General features: G+C 56.5%; 1 protein-coding gene and 1 pseudogene across 1 annotated transcript in view; one reads left to right on the plus strand and one right to left on the minus strand.

Moving 5' to 3' along the window:
* LOC115485198 (uncharacterized) overlaps window positions 1-16,356 on the plus strand; it is a 2,106,330-nt gene that overhangs the window by 1,492,499 nt on the left and 597,475 nt on the right.
* The window catches only part of LOC103825013 (zinc finger protein 208-like), a 742,626-nt pseudogene that overhangs the window by 461,433 nt on the left and 264,837 nt on the right, over window positions 1-16,356 (minus strand).

Genomic DNA, 16,356 nt, shown 5'->3' on the forward strand with positions numbered 1-16,356 from the left:
CCCGGGAGTGTTAAGGAAAGACTGGATGTGGCACTCAGTGCCATGGCATTGGTGACAAGGTGGTGTTGGCTCCCAGGTTGGACTTGATGCTCTCCAAGGTCTTTTCCAGCCTGGCTGATTCTCGGATGATTGTGACACTGCAGGGCTCTGGGGAAGCAAGAGGCCATTGTGACACTGCAGGGCCTGGTGGCACTGAGAGGACCATGGTGACACTGTGTATGACATGGCAGCACAGAGCCAAGGGGCCATGGTGACACTGTGGGGCTGAATGGAAGCAAGGAGTCCATGGTGACAGTCTGGGTCCCGGTGGAACCACAGAGGCCACTGTGACCCTGTGGGGCCTTGTGGAACCAAGGGGCCATTGTGACGCTGTGGAACCAAGGAGACCCTTGGGAGAGCCTGGGGACAATGGAATCAAGGGGCCATTGCTCCATTGCAGGGACTCTGGGAACTGAGGGAACAATTGTGACACTGTGGTGCCCCATGGAACAAGGGTCCCTGGTGACACTGCAGGATCTTGTGTCACCAGGGCTCCATTGTGACACTGCAGCACCAAGGAATTCCTTGTGGCACTCTGAGGCCTCATGGACCAAGAGCCACTGTGACCCTGCAGGGCCTTGTGGAACCATGCAGAGCATTGTGACAGAGCAGGACCTGGTGTCATGATGGGGCCATTGTGACACTGCAGGGCCCCATGGAACCAAGGGGCCAGTGCTGCTCCTCAGGGACTCCTGGAATGAAAGAAACATGTTTGACACCGTGGTGGCCTTGGGACCAAGAGGCCACTGTGACTCTGTGGAACCAAGGAGAGCATTGCTGCACTGCCAGACCTCATGAAACAAAGGATCCACTGTGATACTGCAGGGCCTTGGGGGACAAAGGATCCATTGTGACACTGTGGGGACGAAGGATCCAAGGGACTTTGTGACACCAAGGGGTCCCATGGAACCAAAGGAACATTGTGACACTGGGAGGCCTCGTGAAATCATGGAGACAATTGGGAAATTCTGGGGCCTCAGGGAACCATGGTGACACCAAGTTCTTTAGGAGTGCTGATCTGCTGGAGGGTAGGAGGGCTCTGCACAGGACCCTGGACAGGCTGGATCCAAGGCCCAAATCCAACAAGGTGAGGTTTATCAAGTCCAAGTGCTGGGTCCTGCACTTTGGCCACAACAACCCCTGCAGGGCTACAGGCTGGGGACAGAGTGGCTGTACAGCAGCCAGGCAGAAAGGGACCGGCAGGGACTGATGGACAGCAGGCTGGACATGAGCCAGCAGTGTGCCCAGGTGGCCAAGAAGGCCAATGGCTCCTGGCCTGGATCAGGAATGGTGTGGCCAGCAGGAGCAGGGCAGTGATTCTTCCCCTCTGCTCAGTGCTGTTTGGGAAGCACCGCGAGTGCTGTGTCCAGTTCTGGGCCCCCCAATTTGGGAAGGACATGGAGGGGCTGGAACGTGTCCAGAGAAGGGCAACAAGGCTGGGGAGAGGTCTGGAACACAAGTCCTGTGAGTAGCGGCTGAGGGAGCTGGGGTTGTTTATCCTGGAGAAGAGGAGGCTCAGGGGACACAATGCAGTGTCAGGGAACAGGTTGGACTTGATGATTTCCAAAGCCTTTTCCAACATTGCTGATTCTGTGATTCTCTGAAACCACCCTTGGAGCATTTCAGCATTTCACCCTGGGCCTCCTCTCCAGAAGCTCCAGCAGCCCAGGTCCCTCAGCTTCTCCTGCCAGCCCCAAAGCCCATCCTGTCAGTCCTGCAGAGCCTCTGCAGCTCCTCCTCATTGCCCAGAACAGGGAGCCCCAGAGCCAGACACAGCAGCCCAGATGTGCCCCCATGGCCTGTGGTGCCTCTGGCAAGGGAGAGCAGGAGAAACTGGAGGAGCCTGCAGACAATTCCTGCAGCACTTGTGGGATGATCCTGCTCCCCAAGGGACGTTCCCATGGTGCCAAGGCAGGAACTGCAATGGGGAGTGGGACCAGAGAGGAAAGGGCAAACAGGGATGGGCTGTTTAAAGGAGTGGGAATAGGGGTGGGCCAGAGGAAGAAATTTGTAGCAGGGAAGAGTAAAGAGAGCAAAGGTGAAGCCAAGGAAATGCTGAGGGCAGTTTGGGGGTGGCTGCCAGGCAGCCCTGGCTCTGAGCAACAGCGTCTGCAGTGGGACAGGAAACTCCCAGCTGATGGGAACAAACTTTCTGGCTGACTGCAGAGGCCAGGACAAAGCTGAGTGGTTTCCCTGGTGTCCCCCAGCCCTTGCTGGCCCCAGGGGCTGATGGCATTTGTGCTCCCTCAGGTTCATGTCCCCACACCAACAGCATGGGGGTGCACCCCCTGCTCTGTGCAATGCAAACAGGGGCTCCTGATGAAGTCGATGAAGCTGCATTTTCCTCCTCCTCCTGGGAGCCACTCCTGGGAGCGACAAAGGTGTGACCGCAGACCCATCTTACCTCCCAACGTCAGATGATTGCTTTTAATAAAGGCATCGAAAAGGAGAAAAATCTCCTGCCCTATTTATTTCAGTGCTGGTCTCTCCCTGCCGGACGCTGCGGAGGAACTCGCAAACGAGCTGTAGGAGAAGGGCAACAAGCCAGGGATGTTTCATGTTCTGCTCCACACACGGTGCCCGGCTGAGCAGGGACAGCAGGCCCAGCCCAGGTGGGGGTGGCTGCAGGTACCTGAGCTGTGCTGCGGAAGCGGCCACGGCTGGATTCCTGCTCTCCTGTGCCCTCCACGGCTGCATCTGGCAAAGAGCGAGCGCAGGCAGAGCTGAGGGGCTGCGGGAGAGGCCGGAGAACACAGCCCAGCCCTGCGCTTCCCAGGCAGGGAGAGCCCCAGGATGCCCCAGGGGGATGGAGCACGGCCACTGTGGGGTGTCTGCCCGGTCCCTCTTCTGTCCTGTCCGTGGGCATGTCCCCAGGGCATGGGATGGCATGGGATGGGGCCAAGTGGGCTGCAGGCTGCAGCCCTGCGGCCCAGCTCTGCCACTCACCCTCCTGCGGTGGATGGAACGGCACCACCTCTTCAGTCTCCTGTGCTGGGGAAGCTCCAGCACCTTCTTCCTCCTCCTTCTCCTCCTGCCAGGCCAGCTTGGGCACTCTAGGGGGTCTCTGCTCTATGTCACTGACTGGAGCTACTTGCGGGAGAGATGTCCTGGAAAAGCTCCGGGGCAACATGTCCCATGCTCTGCCCTTGAGGGAAGCTGCAGAACAGAAGACTTGGAAGGCCACGGGTCACTGAGTCCTGTGCTCAGGCCCTGAGCTCAGCCCCAGGAACAAGGTCCAAAGAAAAGCTCTGGGTCAGACGGGAACGACTGCGCTGTGCGGGGGCTCCTCACGGCACCGCTCTGTCCCGTTCTGTGCTGTTGTGTGTTCTGAGCTCCTGGGCAAGCTTCTATTTCCCACATGTCACAAAGGGCCCTTGGACACCGGCTTCCGTTCTGTGCCACGGTGACCGTGCTGCAGCGTGCCAGCCAGGGCCCTTGCACAATCCTTCAATATTTCCTCCTATGGACTCATGCTACAGTGCCAGCTTCCTTAGCCAACCAACCGTGTTATTACACACAAACCTACGGCACTGCATCCTAAGCTTCTTGTTTACCATTTTAACTATTAGTTTTTCTAAATCTTGAACTCTACAACTTTAAACTTTCCTCCACATCAACTTTCCTCCACGTGTCTCTGCTATAAACTATAAATCCACATTCTCGCTTCTAGCACCCAAGTTTGGAAGCCCTTTCCAAGGTCTCCGATGAAATCCTGTGTTTAATTCTAAGCTCTGCTGACAAGACCAAAGGTCTGAGAATTCCCTGCATTTTGGTTTCCAAAACACTGATGCTGTTAGTTCCAGAGCGCCCAGGATCCGTCTTGCATATCAGCTCCAGCTTGAGCAAGGCGGCTGCCAGGGGTCTGCTTGTGGCCTCTGACACCCAATTGCTCAGGGCTTCCCAGTGCCCCAGCCCCTCAGGATCTCCCCCAGCCCGGCCAAGCTGCCCGGCAGCAGCGCCGCAGCCCCACAGCAGCTCCAGAGGAGCCCCAGCCAGAGGCACCTCAGAGCCCTCAGCAACGCAGGCAGCAGCACACGGGCAGGAGGACACGGATGGCGCTTCCTGCCTGGCACAGGGCTTGTGGCCATCTCCAGGCACCGCTCCGGCCCCTGCCCGGCCGCTCTGTCGGCAGCACAAAGGCTTCAGCAGAACCACCAAAGACCAAGGGGCTTCTGGCCATTTTCCCTGCGGCACTGAACGCCAGGGCAGGATGCTAAGTACAAGCACCCTTTTCCCTGCTTCCCCTATGCCCTGCCGATCCTGGGCAGCAAAAGAAAGATCCTGGCAGGCTGTGTATTATAAAACATTCTATATTTACATTGTAAAAGAAAACAAAAAACCAAGAAAAACAAAGAAAAGAACATTTCTGAAGAAAAAGAAATGCCTCCTGACTCAGGTGGCTTAAGCAATAAGAGCTTCTGGGATCAGCTCTCCACAGAGCTCCGGCAGGGCAGGCAGCCGAGCTGTGACAGGCGAGGCCGACTCTTCCATGCCCTGCGCAGGTGATTTTGGAGCCGCTGGAACATGGAGATGGGAGCCGGGCCTACTGACTTGAGGACGCAGAGTGTTTGAATTGCCAGGCTTCCAACGGCGAGGCTGACATCATTTGTTTGGTCCTCAAGGGCTGCAAGAGAGAGCCATGGTCAGATCCCAGATCTCTTGGGATCCCCGGAGAGCACCCAGCCAAGGCCATGCCAGCTGGCTCTTGCCATGGCCAGGAGGGAGCAGGGACCAAGGGGATCAGCCCAAAGCTGCTGGAAATGAAAGGCACACATAGCCCCGAAATGGACACAAAAGGCATACGTAGCCCACGGGAGCAGAGCCCTATGCCACCAGGGCAGGGCTCGAAGATCTCCCCTCGCCAGCCCCTGGTGCCAGCCCACTGCCCTCACTCACCACTGCAGATCAGCTGGAGCTCTCTCTGCTGCCCCCTCAAGCTCTGCCCGGCGATCCCTGTGAACACAGAGCCTGTCACGGCCCCAGCGGCACAGCTCCCTGCCAGCGGCGCTGCCGGCGCTGTGGCCACACGGCCTGCTGGCCCGGCAGGGCTCAGCCCGGGCCCTGGCCGCACGCTGCCGCCCAAGGGCACGGCTGCCAGAGGGCGGCAGCAGCGCCGAGCCCAGCCGGGGCTCCACGGCGCCAGGCCCGGCCAGCACTGCCGGGGCAGCAGGCGGGGCTGGGGCCGAGCTGCGGCGGGCCGGGGAGGGAGCCCGGGCTCGTGGCTCACCCATGAACCTGATGGCCGCCTCTCGCAGGGGCTCCTGTGGGCTCTGCAGGTAGCGCAGGGCCCGGCGCAGGTGCTCGGCCGCTCTGCTCCTGTCCTCTGCCAGCTGGAGAGAGCGGTAGGAGGGAAGGAAGGGTTGGCGCGGGCTCAGCCCCTGGGCCGGGAGTTGTCTGCGCCCAGCCCCGGCCTCCCCTGCCCGCACAGCCCTGAGGCGCGGCCAGCAGCCGCTGGCGCCGGGCTCCCGAGGGGAGGGGGCAGAGGGCCGGCTGCTGCCCGGGGAGCCGCAGTGCCGGCTCTGGCCCACAGGAGCCTGGAGAAGAGCCCGCGCGGCCTCTGCGTGCAGCAGCGGGCAGGGGCACAGCTGCCAGCCCAGCACACTGATCACCGCCCTTGAGGGCCTTCTCCAGTCTGAGGCTGGGCATTCTTGGCTGTCCTTACCAGGCTCTCGCCGAACCTCCATGTCTGATCCACCTGTAGCACTTGATCGAGACGCCTCCTCTTCAGGAATCTGGCTGAAGAATGCAGCATTTCCCGGGAGGCCTGGGGAGCAGCAGAGATGTGGAGATGGCCCCACAGGCCAGGGCACAGGAGCATCCCAGTCTCACAGCCTGGAGGAGGCTGCAGCCCGCAAAGTGCCAGGGCAGGAGGCAGCCCAGCCCCCTGTCAGGGGGATAGCAGCCGGCCACAAGTCCTCACCTCAGCTACAAGCTGATTCTCATCATGGCAGTGGAAGTAGAGTGGGAGCAGGCTCTGGCGCACGTGTGACTTCAGGGCCTTTCTTCCCTCTGGCGTTAATAAGTCCAGCATCTCTTGAAAGACACACATGGAGCTCAGCTGCACCTGGCTATCATCCTGTATGAAAGGAAGGGCAAAAGACCTCAGCATCAGCTGCTTCAGGCCCCCCAGGGCACAGGGCTGCATCTCCACAGGGCAGTGGAGTGTCCGGGCAGCAGCCAGTGGCCGTGGCCGTGGGCACAGAGCCTTACGCAGTCAAAGAGTGGCAGGAGCGCCTCAGCCAGCTGCAGGGCGATGGGGGTGGGTATTTGGGCACCATTATCCAGGAGCAAATATCGGAGTAGAAGAATGGTCATCCTGACCATGTCACTGTCATTTTCCTCCAGGAGCTCCACAAGACTTTCAGTCAGGCTCCCCATTTTTTCAGCCTGCGTGGAACACAAGTTTCTGAAACACCACCTTGCTGCTGCAGGGCCCAGAGGCCAAAGGCCTGTCCCGAAGCACTCGTACAGCTGAAGTGGGAGGCAGGAGAGCTGGGAGCAGCTGCCCCAGCTCCCAAAACCCAGGCAAGGCCAAGCGACTGCGTTGCCCAGCCCCACGCTGCCTGCACAGCTTCAGCCACTGTCCCCTCCTCACCATCAAGGGATTCTTGCCCAGCACTACGAGGCCTCTGAGGGCCAAGTAACGCCTCGCCCTGTGCTCGCTCTGCAGGTTCTGTGACATGATCTCCAGAACACTGTCACTGCATTCCTTCAAATCCAGGCACTCGAGGACCTGAAAGGCACAGGGCAGTGACTGGGGACCTGTCCAGCAAGAGCCCAGAACCGCACAGGGCTGGGCCCAGGCAGCAGCACAGGGCACGGGCACCGTCCTGGCAGCTGTGGCTACGAGAGGACAGAGAGCTGGGAGGCAGCTCAGCAAGGCAGTGCTGGCCTTGAGGCTCACCTCCACAAGGAATGCCAGGGCAGGGAAATCCCAGTACGGCATTTCTTTGCCGAGCATGCTGAGCAGGTAGAATGCAATCTCGGAAGAAAAGTGTATGTCTGATTGGCGAATTTCTCTGACAAGAGGAAAAAGGAAACAAGACCCTGAGCCAGTGGGCAAACCTCTCCCAGAAGTGACTCACAGAGTTCTCTTCTTTTCCCACCAGCCTTCCAGCAAGGGAACCTGGGCCATGTGGGAGTTGGTTGCTCATGGGTACCCTCCTCTCCCTGCCTTTTCCAGTGTGCTTGGCTGGAAAAGGGCCCCGTCCCTCAGTGACAGGGCCCTGTAGCCCACAACCATGGGGACTGTGTGGGGCACCTGGGCACAGAGCACAAATGTCAGAGGCAGTGGGCAGTGGGGTCTCACCTGCCCAGCAGAGCCACGGCAAAGTGGTGGGTGTCAACAGAGAGCAGCGTGTCCCAGCCACGCCTGCGTTCCATTGCCACCACCACATCCTCACAGCGCAGAAGGCAGAGCAGGGACTTCAGGGTCTGCACTGCAAACCTGTGTGCAGAGCAAAGCCCAGGTCACACTGGCAGCACTGACTCCTTCCCAGGCCACATGGAAGGGAAACAGGATGGAGCACCTGTTTGGGCTGGTGGCAAGGCCGTGCTCTTCCTGGCATTCCTTCCAGAAGGTATCGACCTCCTCTGGCATATCCAGAGTGCTGAAGAACACTTGGAAGAGCAGATGCACAAAGAGGCGGGGGAAATACACCTTCAATATCCGTGGGATACAGGGCACCTGGAGGATCTTCCACATCACCACGGTTGCCTGCAAAGGACAAAGCCCCCCTGAGACAGCGCTCAGTGCCGAGGTGTCCGTGTGGCAGGGCCTGAGCTTGGCAGAGAGAGGCCCAGAGAGACGCAGGGGGAGCACAGGCCTGGTGGGCCTGAAGCTGCCCCCGGGCCAGGTTTCAGGCCAGCGCCTGAGGCAGGGAGATGCAGTGGGGGAAGGAGGAAGCAGAGCTGCTGGAGAGGCGGCCTTGGGGCCAGCAAAGTCCAGTGTCAGAAACTCACAGCCAGGGCAAAGACACCCGTTTCGTCCTCATCAGAGGTGCACGTGCTGTACTCTGGCCAGCTCCCCAGCACATCCAGGAGTGTCAGCTGCACCAGCTCCGCAGTCCTGGCTGAGCCCATGATGGTCTTCCACATGGCCATGGCAGCTCTGTGGGGTCAGAGCTCTGTCTCAGGTAGTCTCAGACACAGCATCGCAGGGAGCTGAGCTGGCTGCCAGTTCTGCCTCTGCCCACTGCCCCTCGCCTGCAGCAGCCAGGCAGCCCAGCCTGTTGGGGACAGACCCCTGAGGGGCAGGGAGAGAGCATGGCAGCAGACTCAGGGGGTGACATGGCAGGGCTGGGAAAGGGAGCAGCCAGAGGGCCCTGGAACTCTCTGTTGGTCAGACATGTGGGACTGCTATACAGGGTAATGGGTTGGGGAGTCCTGAGCCCTCTGGGCAGGTGGGCCCCATACCTGTCACAGGACGGGGCCAGACGCAGGAGCGTCACCACTGCGTCATCTGGCTGTGCTTCTGTGAGATCCAGCAGGGGCTTGTCCAGCCTGTGCTCATCAGAATCATTGGCCATGAGCCACTGGTGGATGTACCTGACCATGGCGGGCACCTGGAGAAGGCAAAGGGAGATTTGGAAAGCTGCCAGAGGAAGCAATGTCCCCAGCTTCCCCAGGGAAGTGCTTCCCTTCCCACCACACTGCCATGTGGCCTCAAAGGCTCACAGCAACCCGCATGCGTTGCTTGGGAGGCCAAGCAATTCCTGAGAGAATCAAACCCTGGGCACAGGCTGCTTACTTGAGCTGGATTGTAAAAATCTTCCTCTACAAGCATAGACAGCAGGGCAGCACTGGTCTTAGTTTGAAAAATTGGTGAGTATGGTCTGAGCCCAGCAGCCATGGTGATGGTCTCTTCCTCCTGCATTCTCTGGATGAATTTGCAGATGAACTGTAGGAGAAGAGCAGGAAGGCAGGGATGTTTCATGGAATGCTGCACACACGGTGCTCGGCTGAGCAGGGACAGCAGGCCCAGCCCAGCTGGGGTGGCTGCAGGTACCTGAGCTGTGCTGCGGAATCGGCCACGGCTGGATTCCTGCTCTGGTGTGCCCTCCACGGCTGCATCTGGCAAAGAGTGAGAGCAGACAGAGCTGAGGGGCTGCGGGAGAGGCCAGAGAACACAGCCCAGCCCTGCGCTTCCCAGGCTGGGAAAGCCCTGGGATGCCTTAGGAGGATGGAGCACCGCCACTGTGGGGTGTCTGCCTGGCCCCTCTTCCACCCTGTCTGTGAGCATGTCCCCAGGGGATGGCATGGCATGGTATGGCATGGCATGGCATCGGGTCAAGGCGGCTGCAGGCACCAGTCCTGCGGGTCAGCTCTGCCACTCACCCTCCTGCAGTGGCTGGAACAGCACCACCTGTTCAGTCTCCTGTGCTGGGGCAGCTTCAGGGTCTTCTTCCTCCTCCTCCTCCTCCTCCACCCAGGCCAGCTTGGGCACTCTCGGGGGTTTCTGCTCCATGTCTCTGACTGGATTTGTTGGTATTTGCAGGAGAGATGCCTTGGAAAAGCTCCAAGTCACCAAGTCCTGCAGTTGTGCCTGGAAGGCACCTTTAATAAAGAAGCCTCAGGAAGGCAACAGGACAGCAAGTCCTGCACTCGGTCCCAAGGGCTCCTGCCACAAGGACAGGAGACTCCTGTCAAGGACTGTGGTCTGGCCTCGAGGGCACTGGCAGCAGGGATGGGAGATGCCTCTGGGGCACCAAGTCCCACTCTCTGCCCTCGAGGGCACCTGCAGAAGAGAAGCCTCAGGGTGACCACGGGTCGGCAAGTCCTGTGGTCAGGCCTCGAGCTCAGCTGCAGGAACAATGCCTCGGAAAGGCTCCGGTTTGGACACGAACGAGCGCGCTGTGTGGGGGCTCCTCACGGCACCGCTCTGTCCCGTCCTGTCCCGTCTCCTGCTCCAAGCACTGTGGTGTGCTCTTGTCACTGCCAGCTCCTATGTCACCATGTGTCACAAAGGGCCCTTGGACACCCCTTCTATGCCACGGTGGCCATGCTGCCCCATGTCACAAAGGGCCCCTGGACACACTGCTGCCTGCCCTGGGACTGGCCCCAGTCCACCCAAAGTGGCCCAGGTTGAAAGAATCTCTCACCCCAAATGTCTAAGACAGCCCGACAGGGTCTTTAGGAACAGCTCAAACCATCAGCAAACACTGCCCTGCTCTGTGGGCTCAGGGCAGCAGAAGGAGCCCCCAGGACTCTGCTGGGCAGGGCACGGGGCCTTCCACAGAAGCTGGCTCAGCCTCCTTGGGACACGTCCTGGCTGGTGGCCATCCTAAACCCACTGGTGTGGCATGGACATGGAATGTGGGGGCCAGGGTACGAATGCTGCTTTGACCCCTGCGGCCTGGGGAGCGCTGACATCAGCAGGGGTGGCAGAGTCCCTGCCCAAGCAGACCTGCCACCCCCCAAGCCCTGGCAGCACTTGGGCTCATCTCCTGCCCCAGAGACCTGTGCCCCCAGGGGGCTTCTGTGCCAGAGGGAGCCAAAACCCACGTGCACTGGGGACTGTGCTCCTTCCTGCAGGGGCTGTTGGCAGGAGCACCTGGAGCAACTGCTGGCAACACTTGGTCGCGGTCAGAAGCTCTCACTCCATGCTGAAATTATTTTCTCATTGAAGTAATTTCCTTAAGCACAAAAACACCTTAGTGGCAAGGGCAGAGAAGAATCTGGCATTTAAGAATCCTCATTTCAGGAAAGCTTTATTTCCCATTGCTGAACTCAAGTAGTTCCAAAAATTTGCAAACTTCCCAACTTCATTGGGATGGCCTGAGAAGGTGACGAGTTGGAATTTTGCTTCCTGTCTCAAAGCAGCAATTCATTTGCCTTAACATCATCCACTGAGAGTCACTTAAAATAACACTGCACAGAGGTAAAACAAGGGCCTTTCTTTGGTTTGTTAACGGTTTTCTATGAAGGGATGATATTATCCTAATTCTCTTAAAGAATAAAAGCTTTCAAGAAATTAAAGTCTACTCAGTGTTACAAAAGTAGCCCAAACAAATGAGTAGATGGCAAAAGGGCTAACCCTCCCCCTGGTACAGATATCTAAGTGGCCAGTAAAAAACAGCTCTCCCCTCTTGTTACCTACAGGAGAATCAGGACCATGAACAAGAATAGTCACAGATATTCTTTCTGTCCTCCGTAACCAAAGCTGTGCCAAACCACAGATGCTGCCTTCATACTGACTCAGATTCCAGCCTAGACCTCTCACCTTGCAGACAACTCCTTCCCCAACACCCCACCAACACCAACACCCCCAAACTCCCAGACAAAATACAGCAACACCCCACCAGGACCCCCAGCTGTCCCTGTCCCTCCGTAGAGTTTTCCCACCGTCCAGCAGACCCCCTGGTTCCCTGCACATGCCATGGGATGGCACTCAGGAGGATCTGCTCCAAGGCCTTCCTCGGTGGCAAGCTCAGGCTGCCAGGCCTATGGTTGCTGGATTACCCTTCCCATCTCACTGGGAGCTGCCTGGGAAGCACTTTCCTTGAGAAGCAAGCCCCTTTCCTCCAAAGGCATTTCCCCAAATGTGTAGCTTTCCTGTGTAACACAAATACACTCTTAAGAAATGCTGGCAAGGCTGAATGACTTCAGGTCCTTTCAGGACAGGCACTCCAGCTCTAGCTCGTGTTCCCCCAAGTGTGTTTCCAGGTGGAGGTTCAGAGGTGCAGCCCCAGGCCCTCTACAAACACAAGCTGCCCACTGCCTCTTCACCTGCCTCAACTCCTGCCTGTGGTCACAGCAGCAAAACCAGGCTGTTCCCAGACAGTGCCCAGAGCCCTGTTCCTGCAGGACGCTCTTGCCAGCAAATTCCAGGACTCTCTGCTGTGCATGCAGAGCTTTTCATGCCCGCTCCCAACAGACTTTGGAACACAGAGCACAACCTGGCTGGCTCTGCCACCAGCACACCCCAAACACAGGTGAAGGAAGAAGCAGCAGGAGTTGTTTTGCAGCCATGCCCAAGAGAAACTGGAAGCGTGCCCTCCCTCTGGTCTCACTTGGTTGGCTTTCTGACTGGGTCTGAGCCTGGGGCTGCCATCCCCTCTGGATGTGGGACCAGAACCACACCCAGGATCCCAGCACTGCCTCACAGCGCTCCGGGCACTGGCACGGTCGCGCCTCCGAGTCTCAGGCACCGTGCTGCGGCTTCATTTGCCCTTAGGCACACCCAAAGCTCTCTGTAAAGCCCAGATGGTCTCTGGTTCTGCCTTATCCCTGATCCTGGGCAGGGATGGAGCACTGCTGTGCTTTCAGGAAGCTGTTCTTGAAACCTTCCAGCATTCCAAATTACTTTCCCTCCGTGGATGCTTGCCATGGAATCCCTCACAGCTGGGTTCAGCGCATCCTCAGGTTTGCTCTTCCAAAGTCCAGGGACTCCAGGGTGCTCAGCAAGATCTGTAACTCCACAGTGTTGTGGAACTGGACCTTCAGCACAGGGATCTTTCCAGCCTGATCTGCCCTTGTTCCTCTGTGTCTGTGCACAAAACACAGTGAGGAAGAGAATGGCAGGAGGGGCCTGTGTGTCCCAAGGCTCCGGATTTGCATCTCTCCAGCTCCACAGAGATGCAGGTAAAGCAAAGAAGCCAACCTGTTTATTAATGGAAGGCAAAGGAAAGGTCTTAAAGAGACACTGGTTCCTCTGAGCCAGCAGATGAAAGTAGTTCTGCAGCTCCTCCCTCGAACATCACCTGAACAAATATGCTTATGCAGGAGGAGCTGTTGTATTCGCTCAGGCCTTGAAGAGCTGAAAGAAAGAAAAATAGAGCCACAGTCAGAACCTGGATGTGCAGGAATCCAAGGAGACCTTTCTGCCAGAGCCATCCCATCCAGCTCTTGCCATGGCCACAAGAGAGGAGGGGCCAAAGGGATCAGCTGCGAGATGCTGGCCATGAATCCCCCTGCCCACATCCCTGAAATCTCTGTGTGCTCTGCCCACACCACCCCTCGTCCACACAAGGAGTGAAGCCCACCACAGCCGGGGCAGGGATTGCAGCTCCCTGCCCAGGGATTGCAGCTCGCCCAGCCAGCCCCTGCTGACAGCCCGCTGCCCTCACTCACCCTCACAGAGGGCCTGGAGCTCTTCCTTCTGCCCCATCAGGAGCAGCCTGGCCATCCCTGGGAACACACAGTAACCATAACTAAGGCTGCTGTGGCTATTATCCAGTTTGCTTTATGGCCTCATAAGATGACGAATTAATGGATTTTTAACTTCCTCTGGAAGGCAGGCACATGGATTCAGAGCTATCAGACATTAAGTGTATGTTTTTGGGGTTACTTTAATAATGGTACTTACTGTGAGGAAATGACACTGGGAAAAATTTTCTCCCAGCCCTTCACCCAGCTCTTTGGGTCTGCCAAAGAGTTTTGGGTCTCCCACCAGTTTTCAAAGGGTTCAGATCCACTCTAAATGCTAATGATACCTTACAGTGGTTGGTGTTGCTGATAGGCCTGTTTCATTTAGCATTCAGAGATAAAGGAAGATTAACCTGGATAACCACACTGACACCTACCCCAGAGACAAGGGATGCTGCTGCCCCAGAGCCTGACCCTGCCCCACAGCCCATCTCAGAAATGAACCACCCAGGTTGGGTGGGGGTTCTAGTGAAAGAGATGGGCCAGATGCTGAAGGAGTACATTTCCACAGCTGGTGAAAAACCCTCCCCCTGCCTCAAAGAGGGAGAGTCTGATGGTGCAGTGGAACCCACAGATGTTACATCTGTCCAGGTTCCAGCTGAACTGCAAAGGCAATCACAGCCAGCAGCAGTTGCCCCAGTGGAAACAAGGAGATCTAAGATGAAGCCAGAGCACTCAGATGAGGATAAGAAAGGAGGGCCCTCACAAACCTGCAGGAGAGACAAGAGTTGAGATCATCTCTGAGTCTCTCGTGTACGAAAGTCTCCATAATCTGCACAAAGACATTGTCCAACCGGGACTTGAGGCTTGTACAAGCTGGCTACTTTGGGTCTGGGACCTTATGGGTACAGGTGTGCAACTGGGTGGTGGTGAGGCAAGGAATCTGGGACCCTTCACCCAGGATTCAGGTATCAATCAGATTTTTGTAAGAGCAAGGGTCCCTTTCCTTCTGGGAGCAGATTTAATGAGTGCCAGAGAGAGAGGTTTCTCCATTGGGAGAGAATGCAGGAGCACTGCCATAGAATGTGCTGGAAGACCCTCTGAGGGGGGAGGAAGGGATCCAACAGCTGAGAGAAGTGGCAGTATTGGAGGTACTCTTTGGGAGGGATGGACAGCATGATAATGAACCAAACAAGGTCAGGTGCACAGGGCAAATGTGTTGTTGCCCCAGACAGTCTGGCAAATCTGGGGCCATCTCAATACACCACCTTCATTGCAACAATTAATGCCGATACCAACTGAAAGACAGTGGGCTCTGTTGCCAACAAGCTTAGAAATTATGAGAGTGTGATCAATGGCCCAATGCAGGCTCATGTCTCTGCCGTGGTCCAAGAACTCAGAGAGGAGATGAGGGAGGAAGTGAGGAGGAAGAGTTCCCACATTGCACCAGTGAGTCACAGGCCCCAAAGTCAGAGCCCAACATTTCACAGCTAGAGAGAGAGTGTACACCCCTGCAGAATGCAGGCCTCAGTTTGCTTTCTCCTGGAGAGGCGTGCAGTACACTTGGAACCGACTGCCCCAGGGGTGGAAGCACAGCCCCACCATCTGCCATGGACTGATCCAGACTGCATGGACTAGAGCTGTTTCTAGTGTTTTCTTTTTTAAAGGGTGCTTTGTTGAGTTTTAAAAAGAGCACAGTCTCCTTTTTTTGGGACACTTGTCCCCCCCCAGATTTCACTCCCTGGGGCCGAGGGGTCTTGAGAACAGAGGTCATCTTTTTCTTTTTCTTCTTTGGAGACGAAGAGTACTACTACTACTTTCTTTACTCGTCGTCTCTGTTCACGCCACTCTTTCACATTACATCACTGTGCTCTCTTGGCTCTAAGCTATTGCTTCCCCCCTAAATGCAGTCTCTGTGTCACAGGAAAAATGGTTCTGTCTATGGCTATACAAGAAGAGTTCAGCTAAAGGCTACTCTATCACTTCTTCTTATTTAAGATTTTTTTCAGCTTCTCTGGTGGCTTATTTCTTCTTACCTCATATCTCATCTCTATTTGTCGTCTCATTCAACTCTAGGAGGAATCAGCTTTTGTAAGGTTTCTAACATCTAAGAAAGAGGTTAAAAGTCTCAGGCTCTGCCTGTCTAGAATTTGCATGGCTGCCTTGCTGGCACTGCAACCCCCCCTTTCTCTTTCACTTCAGCCGTGCTATCAAATTTTCAGGGTGGCACCGGCACAGACACCAGCTCTCCCTCTCTCTCCCTCCTGGGGGAGCCTATCCGATGTCTCTCAGGGTTCTTCTACTCTTGGATCTTGCAGGGGCTTTCACTTCTCTTCTCTGCCTAAGGCCCGGCCTGGCGGCCGACTTCTTCTGCCGCATGGCTCCCCTCCACTGCCCAGCTCGGAGCCAGGAATGGGGAGGTCTGGTTTTTTCTACAAACTTGGAACTTAAGAGACTTTCCCCCGGAGTTCACAGATTTTAACTCCTTGTTTTCTCAGAGGCGTATCCATGTCTTCAGTGGCCAAACTAGGTGCCAATATTCAAATCTGAGCACTTACTGGTTTGACCACAGTATCTCAAAAAACTCACTTCTTCTCTCACTAAAACACCAACTCAAAGAGATTCCAGCAGGACAGAAGCACAGCACATTCTTTCACCCCAACACATAGGCAGGAAAATCTTTCACAGCTCTCATCCCAATTTTTATGTGGACCAAAACAAGCTTGTCTCATCACAGCAGACCAAAGTTTTCTTCATCAAAGTGCCATGGCCAGCTGGACAAAGCCTCTTCCTTTGGTGCTTGATAAGTACCAAGGTCAGCATTGCTTTTTCACCTCTGCTGTACCACGCCATTGCCTCAGACTGTGGGGTGGCTCAGTCTTGCTCCAGTTACAGTTCATCTGTCTCACTTGCTCCTCCAAAATTGATTTATTAATGAAAATTACCAAAGTCCATTCTTGCAACTGGTGCCTAGCTGTTGCAACAGATGAAGAGATCTGTTTTAAGAAGTTTTTCCACACAGAATATGATTAGTTATATATCCTGCTCCTTCCCTGGTGCCCCAGAGTCCTGCAAGCACCTTCTGGGGCCCCCCAGACACCTCCAGGGCCTTTAGGGCACCTCTCCCCCAGCACAGTGCAGACAGGGATGGACTCCACACTTCCTTGGAAGGCAGAGGCATGAGAACACTGCCCACCATCTTCTCTGCAGCTGCCCTCCACGCTCGTGCAG

Source organism: Serinus canaria, chromosome 25 (genome assembly GCF_022539315.1).
Source record: "Serinus canaria isolate serCan28SL12 chromosome 25, serCan2020, whole genome shotgun sequence".
Classification (NCBI taxonomy): domain Eukaryota; kingdom Metazoa; phylum Chordata; class Aves; order Passeriformes; family Fringillidae; genus Serinus; species Serinus canaria.